Raw genomic sequence first — 12,884 nt, 5'->3', positions numbered from 1 at the left:
TAGGAAAAGCCAAAGTTGTCTAAAAGACATTTCACCTGATAAGCCCAATTATTTCTATTAGTTTTACTAACATGAAAACATTCATGCAATTTGACTAATAAAATATTTGAAGATAAAACAATTTTACCCCAGTACTTTATTATTCGTACATATCTATTTATATATAACGGGTAACGTCCTAGTTCTCCATATACACCTATATTGCTAGACGATGTTTTGACATTCAGTAAAGATTTGCAGAACTTAATGTGAATACGTTCAATTTCTTTCGATTTTCCAAACCCCCATATTTCACAATCATAATTAAAAGTAGAACCAACAAAAGCAGCAAATAACTGACATATAACACTGGGTTTTAAACTTAAACCTTTAATATTATTCATTAAAACATTTAAAGATTTGAGCCCTTTGCCAGCCAAGGTTTCTTGATTTAACACAAAAGTACCTGTATAATTAAAACTATCCCAAGGTAATTAAAATTATCAACAATATCCAGTTCCTGATTATTGTAATACCACTTTTCATTATTTTTAACTGGACCCCGCTTTCTAAAAACCATAATCTTTGTCTTTAGAGTATTTACTTCAAGTCCCCATTTGTTACAGTATGTACTTAAAAGATCTAGACTATTTTGCAAATCGACCACAGTATCTCCTAAAATGACCATGTCATCTGCAAACAACATAAGTATAAATGTGATATCATCTAAGCTTAAGCCACTGTCGGGCTGTTGTTGTAAAAACAGTTCAAGATCATCAACAAATAATGAAAACAGCAAAGGAGACATTACCTCCCCTTGTTTTAATCCTACACACATTCAAAATACTCAGAATAGGAACTACAACCTTTAACACAAACCTTTACTTGTGAATACATATCTCTAACAATTCTTAGTAATTTTCCATCAATGCCTAATTTAAACAACTTTAGCCAAAGACCATTTAAATAAACAGAATCAAACGCCCCTTTTCATATCTACCATACAACAATACAAACGATTTTTTTCGTTTAAAATCTTCTGTATAATAGCATTTAACACAAACGCAGCATCAAAAGTGGAATGACCCTTGCGAAATCCAAACTGTGCATCGCTCAAAATATCATTATTTTCTACCCAGTCGCTAATACGCTTATTTAAAATTCCAGTGAATATTTTTGATAAACAACTCACAAGCGTTACGCCTCTGTAATTCTGAACATCGTAGGGATCGTTCTTTTTAAATACAGGCACAATTATACCCGTGGACCACTCCACAGGAAAATGTCCAGAATTCAATACAGCATTGAATATATCAACTAAATGAGATGACAATATATCAAAACACTCTATGAAGTATTCATTTATCAGATTATCATTACCATGAGCTTTATTTCTTTTCAACCTTTTAATAACATATTCAATTTCTAATACAGTAATTGGACTATCTAATTCCTCGAATCTACAAGCATTGTCTTCGAAATTATTTTCCGAACAAAAGCGCTCAGCTTAATTATTAACAACATTTTGTATATCATTTTGTAAGCCTGAAAAATATTTATAAAAATCATCTACAGAGATGGAATTATTTGATTTCTTTTTATTTTTGCGAAACAGTCTCCAAAAATCCCTTGGTTTAGAATGACGTAAATTTTCTAATTCTTTCACTTTACCATATTCAAACTTTTTTCTCTTCGTTTTGACTGAACGTTTATAAATCGATTTCAGTCTAAGCATATATAACCAATTTTCATCTGTTTTGATTCTATTAAATAATGCAAGAGCATCAAAATATTCACATTTAGCTTGACGACAGTCGTGTTCAAACTATTCAGCCTTTTTGCATATTTTATTATCAACCCGTGATTTAACTGGATCGACAGTAGTTACCATACAAAAAAAGTGGCTTTGCAGCATCATTTATTACCTCTGTAAATCGTTCAATACAGCAATTTATAGTTTCACTGTCACTATTACTATTACATTCATAAACAACATTATTCAAAATCGGTAAACTTCCGATTATATTTCTCCTAAAAGCAGCTTTGTTATCATCTGACCATTTAATAGTCGTTTTTTCATAAGGCGATTTTTCAGCTTGTGTGACATAATTACACAAAATGGTAAATGACAATGCACAATGATCTGACCATTCACATAACGGTTCGACATTGAAAGTTATCAATGCAATAAAAGTGTTGATCATTTAATAGCAAATAATCTATGGTACTTGATCCTTGACTGTTAACAAAAGTAAATGACCCGTCAAGGTCATTTGCCAGTCTACCGTTTGCAATTCGTAATGACATAGATTTACATAAATCAATCAATTTTAATCCATGCGAGTTAGTAACAGTATCATTTGATTTTCGCTCACACTGAAAATCGGGCATATAACTGTCATCGTCTATAAAATCCGTGACCTGATCTTATACTATATAATCTCTCCTTGTCCCAACACGTGCATTCCAATCACCTGTCAATAGTACTTTACCATGTGTTTGAAAATGGTTTATATCCTGTTGCAACAACTCAAATAAGTCTATATTTATGAAATTATAAGCAGGTGAATTTTCCACCCAAATATATACACCAGAAAGAAAAATATCAGCATCTAAATTGAAAAAATGTTTATCAAGTTTTACCCATATAATAGTAACATAATGATTTTTTACAATAGAAATACCTTTGCTCACAACAGTCCGATATAAAACAGGCTTTTAATGCGATCTGCACACGGTTTGCAACTATTTAAATTTGCTCTGTAAATATCAAATTTTACTCAAATTGATATCGTCACCATGTCCGAACCAATGAACCGAATCGGCAATGAAACCCCTTAAATTTTAGATCAGAATATTAATTTCACAGATATATCTGCAATAGTTGGGAGACATAAATAGATAAGTCACAGCAGCCCGATATTTAAACAGGCTTGTAATGCGATTTGCACGCCGTTTCCTACTATTCGCTTTGTAAAATTTGATAAAATTTTACGCAAATTTATATCGTCACTGTTCCCTAAAGAAAGAACCGAATCGGCGCTGAGACCCCTCAAATGGTAGATCAGAATATTAATTTCACTGATATATCTTCAATTATAGTTTGACACTTACCTATAAGTCACAATAGCCCTATATTAAAACAGGCTTGTAATGCGATTCGCACGCCGTTTCCTACTACTTGCTCTGTAAATATCAAATTTTACTCAAACTGATACAGTCACCCTGTCCTAACCAATCAACCGAATCGGCGGTAAAACCCCTCAAATTGTAGATCAGAATATTAATTTCACAGATATATCTTCAATAATAGGGAGACCCAAACATATATGTCACAACAGTCCGATATAAAACAGGCTTATAATGCGATTTGCACACTATTCGCTTTGTAAAATTTGATAAAATTTTACGCAAATTTATATCGTCACTGTTCCCTAAAGAAAGAACCGAATCGGCGCAGAGACACCTCAAATGGTAGATCAGAATATTAATTTCACTGATATATCTTCAATTATAGTTTGACACTTACCTATAAGTCACAATAGCCCTATATTAAAACAGGCTTGTAATGCGATTCGCACGCCGTTTCCTACTACTTGCTCTGTAAATATGAAACTTTACTTAAACTGATACAGTCACCCTGTCCTAACTAATCAACCGAATCGGCGATAAAACCCCTCAAATTGTAGATCAGAATATTAATTTCACAGATATATCTTCAATAAGTGGGACACCAACATATAAGTCACAGCAGCCCAATATTAAAACAGGCCTGTAATGCGATTTGCACGCGGTTTGGCACTACTTGCTCTGTAAATATCATATTTTACTCAAATTTATATCGTCCCCATGTCCGAACCAATGAACCGAATCGGCGCTGAAACCCTTAGATTGTAGATCAGAATATCAATTTCACAGATATATCTTCAATAATAGGGAGACACAACCATATAAGTAAAAGCAGCCCAATATTAAAACAGGCCTGTAATGCGACTTGCACACGGTTTGCCACTATTTGCACTGTAAATATCAAATTTTATTAAAATTGATATCGTCAGAATGTCCGACACAATTAACCAAATCGGCGCTGAAACCGCTGAAATTGTAGATCAGAATAATAATTTCACAGATATATATTCAATAATAGGGACACACAAACATATAAATCACACCAACCCGATATTAAAACAGCCTTGTAATGCGATTTGCCCGCGGTTTCCTACTATTTGCTTTGTAAAATTTCATCAAATTTTACGCAAATCCATATGGTCACCCTGCCCTAACTAATGAACCGAATTGGCGCTGAAACCCCTGAAATTGTAGATCAGAATATTAATTTCACAGACACAAACATATAAGTCACAACAGTCCGATATTAAAACAGGCTTGTAATGCGATTTGCACACGGTTTGCCACAATTTGCTCTGTAAATATCTAATTTTACTCAAATTGATATCGTCACCATGTCCGAACCAATTAACCGAATCGGCGCTGAAACACCTCAAATTGTAGATCTAAATATTAATTTCACAAATATATCTTCAATTATAGGGAGACACAAATATATAAGTCACAACAGTCCGATATTAAAACAGTCTTGTAATGCGATTTGCACGCGGTTTCCTACTATTTGCTTTGGAAAATTTAACCAAATTTTCCGCAAATTGATTTCGTCACCCTGCCCTAACCAATGAACCGAATCGGCGCTAAAACCCCTCACATTGTAGATCAGAATATTAATTTCACAGATATATCTTCAGTAGAGTGTGACACAAGCCTATAAGTCACAACAGTCCGATATTAAAACAGGCTTGTAATGCGATTCGCACGCCGATTCCTACTACTTGCTCTGTAAATATGAAATTTTACTCAAACTGATACAGTCACCCTGTCCTAACCAATCAGCCAAATCGGCGATGAAACCCCTCAAATTGAAGATAAGAATATTAGTTTCACAGATATATCTTCAATAATAGGGAGACACAAACATATAAGTCACAGCAGCCTGATATTAAAACAGGCTTGTAATGCGATTTGCACTCGGTTTCCTACTATTTCCTTTGTAAAATTTAATCAAATTGTGCGCAAATTGATATCGTCACTTAGCCCTAACCAATTAACCGAATCGGCGCTGAAACCCCTCAAATTGTAGATCAGAATATTAATTTCACATATATATCTTCAATTATAGTATTACACAAGCCTATAAGTCACAACAGCCCGATATTAAAACAGGCTTGAAATGCGATTCCCACACCGTTCCTACTACTTGCTCTGTAAATATCAAATTTTACTCAAATTGATATCGTCACTATGTCCGAACCAATGAACCGAATCGGCGATGAAGCATCTTAAATTGTAAATCAGAGTTTTAACTTCACAGGTATGTAGTGGACGCAACTTGACCCCGATGGTTGACCTTTGCATTATAATATATAATGAGGCGCAACCTATTATTGAAAAGGAGCGTACGTAAAACACGAGCTGCGCGAGAAAAAGGAAATATAAATTTATGTAGATAAAAATGAGTGTATAGGAAAGTTTTAACTGAACAAATGTAAGTATAAATACTTTGATAATGCAATGTATACAAACTAATTCAATATAAATATACACGGCTACTGTAAGTACCCTTGATTGCTATATGGTCCGAGAGCTCACGGACTTTTATTGCAACAATTGAGGCCAAAAGAATTTATACTTTTTGGAACAATTTCATACCTCCTAAAAACCCCCTTTCTTAAGTGCAAAGCCGGGCCTATCTATTTTTGTTCCTTATTTTTATGGGGGGTGGAAAACCACTTGTAAAAATTTGGGGGGAGGGTAAAGTTTACGTCACCTTTTTTTCACTGTTAATTAGGGTAGCTATATGAGTCATTAATGATTTTTTAAAACCAATGTCACAAAAAAAAATTTCATCAAAAAAATAACAAATTTGATTTTTAATAAAAGGTCAAACTTAGTAAACTCAAAAAATTTGCTATTTAAATTTTATTTTTATTTTAAAAATTATTTGTTACATAATCAATCATTTTATATATGTAAGGGATATATGGGTAAAAGTCAAAATACAAATTTTATTGAAAAACCCCAATAAACCTGAAATTTAAAAGGGTCAAATTTCATTTTCATGAAAAAATAAAAAAATTACTTTACTTTTCAAAACTTTTTAATTTTATTCACATTGTTTAAATGAAGTAATTCTTTTTAAATGTCTTTTTCGGGAAATCCCAGTAAAAGGAAACCCAAAAAACGCCAAGGGGAAAAGTTTTATTCAAGGGAAAAGGAAAATTTTTAAAAAAAAAAACATGAATAGTTTCTTTTTTGAATTTAAACCTTTTTCTATCATTATTTTAAATTGCTCTATTTTTTTATTTATTTTCCACAATATCAAAAATAAAAACGCTAAATCAACAATCAAATGGAAAAAGGGCAAAGTCTTTTTCAATAAAAAATAAAAAAATACCCTTTAAACTTTTCTCTTGTTTTGAATTTTGTCATATTAAATCAAAAATACTTTCATTTAATTAAAAAAAAGACTTTTTTTGGTAGCACATTTTTCAAAAATTTCAAGGTCAACCAAATTTAAAGGTCAAAGGCAAAAAAGTAATAAAATTTTGAAAAAATATCCCCATTTGAAATAATTTTTATTGTTTTAATATTTTTTTGGGCATTTTAGTAACATCGTTTTTTCATTTTACTGCAAATTCAACATTCTTAAAAGAAAATAAGTCAAGTAAAACCTTTGGGGGTCATCACTTTGTAAAAAAAAATTAAAACCCTTTTTCCATATTTCCATTTTTTTATCAAAAAAGTTTTCCCCCCAGCCAATATAAACTTGTCTAGGGATCTCGGCGCATTTCTCCTCGGGGGGCTTTGCTCTGTCATTTGATAAACAATTGTGTCGAAATCATTATCCCCCCTCTGATTCTTTTGGGGGAATTGGGCTTACTTGGGGGAAAACGGGTTTTACGGGCAGAATCCAGGAATACGGGTTATTACTACCCCCTTACATGATGAAAACTGTTAAAAGGGGGAAAAACCCCAAACAAACAAAAACAAAAAAACAAAAAATTTGTTTTTAAAATTCCTGACATTTATTTTAATTTACATTTTTAACAAGTCAGAAATGTAGTCTTATCATTAAAATGAAAAGCAACCTTTTTAAAAAGGTCAAAGGGTCAAATTTTTAAAAGAATTCGCAAAATAACAAAAATTTTGCACTTTTTTTTGGGTTCTTCCCCCGCACAAAATTAAAGTGTATTTCGAAAACCAAAAACATTTTTATTTTATTCCAAATCACGCCCAAAAAGATTTCATGGCTCCCAAAAAATAGTCCCACAAACTGCGGATAATTACAAGAAAAACATTCTTATTAAACCCTGTATACACTCACACTGACCATTTAGATTACAAATCTATTAATAAAAAGGGTACTCCACCCTTTACACAAAAACTGGGGCAATTTCATTTTAGTATGAAAAAATTAATTTGTATTTTTTTTCCATTCTTTACTTTCATAGACCTTTTTAAACAAAACAAATAAAACCAAAACCCCAACCAAAATTTTCAACTTTGATTCTTATTGTGGGTTTATTTCGTCACAAAAAAAACATTGTATTCATTTTTAAAGAATACAACTGACAATATCACGTTAAATAATAAAAAATATAAATAAAAACCCTACTTAAAGGAATGTCATTTCTTTAAAAAATTTTCAAAACAGTTTTTTTATTTTTTCTTCTTTTACAAATTATTTTTCCCATTTTTTTTCTTAAAAATTTCTTTTTATTTTATTTGAAAATCAATGCAGCAATGCAGATCTAATTCAAAAACGGTTTGGGTAAACTTATTAAAAGGTAAAATGAAATTTCGTAAAACCGCAAAAAAGCATTTTTCAATACCTTCACTTTTTTAAAGTTTTTGTCATTATTAATACTTTTTTTTCCTTTTTCATACATTATAAAATTTGGATCAAAATAAACTGGAATACTAAGCGGTTTAATCACCCAATTTTAAGTTAAAATTCTTTTTCGGAAATAAATCAAAAGAATCACTTTATTTTTTTTTTTTTTTGTTCAAAAAAACTTGTTGAATTTGCGAAAATTTATTTAATTTTACCTTTAATTACTTACCCCTTTACCCTTTTCCATTTCTTAGGGCCTTTTTATTTTTTAAAATTTTAGATCGGAAAATGAACGCACCGTTTGCGTCCTGAAATCTCTCCAGGGCTTTCCTCAAGGGGATTCTTTGGGCCAAATTTCCTCGTTTTCTTCCAGATGGAAAACCCCGAAAATTTAAACTTTTGGTTTCCATCCGCACACTTTTAGCTTTCCCCAAATTTCCACTTTTTCAAATTTTTCTCACCAATCTCATCGTAACAGAAACATTAATTTTTTTGTTTTTAAACCCCCTTTTGGATTTTAACCTCCTTTTTATTTCTTCCAAACTGACCAAGTGTTTTTTCCGCAAGTCGAGCTTCACTTAGAATTGGATTTTGGGCTTATTGCCCGTTGCGTCTTTAAATTTCGCAGCTTCTTTTCCAGCTGCCCCCCAAACTTTTCGGAATCATCAAAGCTACATTTGTTCTCGGGGGTTTATTTTTTAAACAGCTGCTATAATGTTTAGGGACCGCTTGAAAACCCTAAAGACTGATTTGGGGGTCTGTTAAGAATTATTTTCCCTTTTTCCCCGTCATACTTTCAGTTTTCCGATTAGGGCTTGATCTGATCTGTATTGGAGCATTTTTTGCCATTTAAAAAAGAATAAAAGGGATTTCGAAAATTTGATGTACACCCCCCCAACTTCTAAACTCCTTTTTCCACGACCTTTGTATTTTTGGACCAAAGGGGCTATACGTTATTGATCTTTTCACGTAAAACGTTGTAACCCCGATTTTTCTTTCCTTTTCTTCTACTTTTGGCACCTCCAATCTGTTTTTGGACACTTTTCTGGAACCCATTTTTTGGGCTCAGGCTCCCCCTCTTTCCATCTGCTGTTTTCCCCCTTTTTTGCATTTTTTTGACAGGGGTTAAACCTCTCTTTCATCTTCTAGTTCTCTCCGAATTTTTATAGGGGGGGAGGTAGTCTCTTTGCCTTCCTGCTACAAAAGTTTTGTACTTTTCTCTTGTCTCAAATTTTTCGGATTGGCTTTTTTTTTCGTTTTATTTTTTATTGGGTTTTCATTGCCCCGGGGATTATCCTCAACTAAAATTTGAACCTTCCCATTTTATTTTTACTGTTTTAGAACAGTCCAAATGGGGTTGATGCTACTCTCATGCCTACTTTCCTGTGAATTGCAGAGTTTTTTTCATTTACTCCCAAATTTGTTTCACCATTTGTTTCATAATTATTTTTTTGGGCCCTACCCTTTACCAAATGAAATTTACCTTACTAATTTTCATTATTATTTCAATAATAACATCTTTTTAATATATTTTAAAATATAAAAATTGGGTATAATTTTAAATACCCTTAAAAATAAAAAAAACCATTGAAAAAATACTAATTTTTGGGGCTATTTTCCGCAATTTAATTTTTGACCTTTGAAAATATTTGGTTTTGCCTATTTGGATAAAACCTCCCTTCCGACCTGCTTGACAGTAACTTTAAAAAAAATTTCTAACAAAAATTCTAACAAACTTTACTTTTGAACAAAAATAGAAAGTACCAACAATTCATCTTTAAAAAATACCACGCCCTTTAATACCGGGTTCGCCTTAAATTTATTTTTTCTTCCAAACGTCGACTAAACATAAAAAAAAAAGACGATCTTTACTAAATACAAAACAAATATTTTAAAAACAAAAAAAAACTTTTAAAACGGTATATTTTGCACATTTTATTCACTTTTGCCCTTTTCCTTTGAAATTAGGTTACCTTTTGAATGTTTTGTATTTCTCAAATATCCCTTTTTTTTATACTTTAAAAAACTGATTTTTTTATTATTCGACAAAATATAAAAAAACAAAGAAAAAATTTAAAGGGGCTTTTTTCCCTTTCTTTCCCTTTTTAAAAAAAACCTTGACCCTTTAATATCACTTTTGAACTTTTCTTTTTTAACGTTTCTTTATTACTAAATTTTGTCGGACAAATATACATTAAAATAAATTCCCAAAATTACAAAAAATCAGAAAAAGCTTTTATAATTCAAAAAGGAAACTACTCATCAATTTTTCACAAAAATTTGACCTTTGACCTTTAAATTAATTTTCCCCTTTGGGCAGTTTGGGTTCCCTTTCACTCTGACTCCCTACAACAAACAAAAAAACAAATTAACATCAAAATGTAATACAAATAAAAACAAAAAGAAAATGTACCATTTTTAAATTTTTTTGCATAAAAATTTAAATTTGCCCTTTAATTATCAAGTTGCCCTTTTGGCGTTTGCAATAAATTTGTATTTCTCTTTACCATAAAAAAACCCATTACATATAAAGCTGATAATTTATTAACAAACAAATTTTTTAAGAATAAAAAAAATTTAAAATATCCTTTTTATTTTTTAACTAAGTTTACCTTTCCTTAAATACAATTTCCCTTCTTTCCTTTTTGATAATTTTTCTTTTTGCTGACTTTGGGTTGACATAAAACTAAATGAAACATATACTACCTTTTAAAACATAAAAAACTGGGAGACGAAACTTTTACCCACCCCCCCAAATTTTTTCAATGGTTTTTTTCCACCCCTATCACAAACAAAGGAACAAAAAAAACACGGCTTTTACCTTTTAAAAAATTTTCATGGAGATAAAATATTTTTCCAAAAAAATTATAAACTTTTTTTGCCTCAAATTGTTTCAATAAAATCCTTTACTCTCCCAATAATAAAATATCGATAGAAAATCACCTGGTAAACCCTCGTGTGAATTGCGACAAAATACTTTATAAAAAGGGGGAAACAAAAAAAATCCAGCACCTATTTAAAACAGCTTTTAAACATTTCACTCGGTTTTCCCACTATTTCCTTTTTTAAAAAAATAAAATCCAAATTATACGTCACTTTGCCCTAACCAATTAACCGAACGCCAAACCCCAAATTGTAGATCAAAAAAATTTAATTTTTCTAATATTTTTTAATTTTGTATTCACAACCTATAAAACACAACACCCTTTTTAAAACACTTGAAAAAGCATTCCCCACCCCTTTCCCACACTCCTTAATACAAATTTTACTCAAATTATATCGTCACTAGTCCGAACCAATGAACCAATCGGGGCGAAAACCCCCAAATTGTAATAAATATTTAAATTTTCAGATAATCCTTTAGGAACACAAAAAATTACCCAAAAGTCCGATAAAAATACTTGAAACTTTTCCGCGGGTTCCTACTATTTTCTTGAAAATTTAATCAAATTTTCCCAAATTGTTTCTCACCCACCCTACCAATGAACCCCAATCGGGCCAAAAAACCCCCAATTGTAGATCCAATTTAAATTTACAAATATCTTTAATTTTAGTGTACCAAAAATATTCCCAAAATCCATATTAAACGCTTTTAATGCGATTGCACCGGTTTTTTAAATATTTCTTTTTAAAATTTTTTTCAAAATTTTCCGCAATTATTCCTCCCGACCTTACCCTGAACCGAATCTGCTGAAGCCCCTCAAATTTTAAAAAACAGAGTTTTTTCTTCCGGGATATAGTGGTCCAACTTCCCCATGGTTCCTTTCTTATAAAAAACAAATGAGGCCCAAACCCATTTTGAAAAAGGCGTACTAAAACACAAGCGGCGAGAAAAAAAAATAAGATTTATGTAGATAAAAATTAGCGAGAAATTTTTCTGCCCCCTGTAAAATATTTAAAAACTTTTATACTGCAATTATACAACTTATTCAATAAAATTACCGGCTACTGAAACCCTTTATTACAAATAATTACGATATAATAATCACCAAGGGCAACATCGCGGTAAATTTTTCACACTATACTTTTAATAAAAGGAACACAAACATATAAGTCACAGCACTGAATTAAAACAGCTTAAAGCATTTTCACTCGTTTCCTCCTTTTTTCTTTGTAAAATTAATCAAATTTTTCCCCCAAAATTTTTTCGTCTCTTCCCCAACCAAATTTCCCAACGGCGCTAAACCCCTAAAAAGTAGATCAAATATTAATTCACAGATAATCTTCAAATTAAAAGGAGCCAACTAAATCCAACAGCCCATATAAAACAGCTTAAATCATTCCCCCAAACCTTTTCCCCTACTGCTCTGTAAAATACTAATTTTTAAACAAATTTATATCCACTTTTTCGAACCAAAAAGAATCGATGCTAAAACCCCTCAAATTGTAATCAAAATATTAATTTTACAGATTATCTTTAATTATAAAAAAAAAACTAAATCACAAAATCCATATTTAAAACACATTAATCGATTTGCACCTTTCCACTATTCTTTGGGGAAAATTAATCAAAATTTTTCCCCAATTCATTTCGCACCCTACCCAAACCCAAGAACCAAACGGCCAAAACCCCCCAAAAAGGAATCAAAATTTTTTCACAGATATTCTTTATTTTCGTGTGACACAAACTTATAATCCAAATTCCGAATTAAAACGGGTGTTTACATTCGCAGCGTTTCCTACTACTTGCCTTAAATATAAATTTTTTCAAACTGATCAGTCACCCGTCCTAACCAACCAACCCAAAAGGGTGAAACCCCCCAAACGAAAAAAAATATTTATTTCAAAAAAGCTTCAAAAATAAGGAGAACAAAAATATAGTCAAACACCCGATTTAAAAACTTGTAGCATTTCACGCGTTTTTTAAATACTTTCTCTTAAATATCAAATTTTACCAAATTTAAATCGTCACCATTCCAAACCCAAGAACCAAGTCGGCGTTAAAAACCCCCAATTTTTTAAACAAATTTGTTTACAATATATTTCATAAATAGAACAA

Source organism: Mercenaria mercenaria, chromosome 16 (assembly GCF_021730395.1).
Source record: "Mercenaria mercenaria strain notata chromosome 16, MADL_Memer_1, whole genome shotgun sequence".
Lineage (NCBI taxonomy): Eukaryota > Metazoa > Mollusca > Bivalvia > Venerida > Veneridae > Mercenaria > Mercenaria mercenaria.
This window is presented reverse-complemented; position numbering follows the sequence as displayed.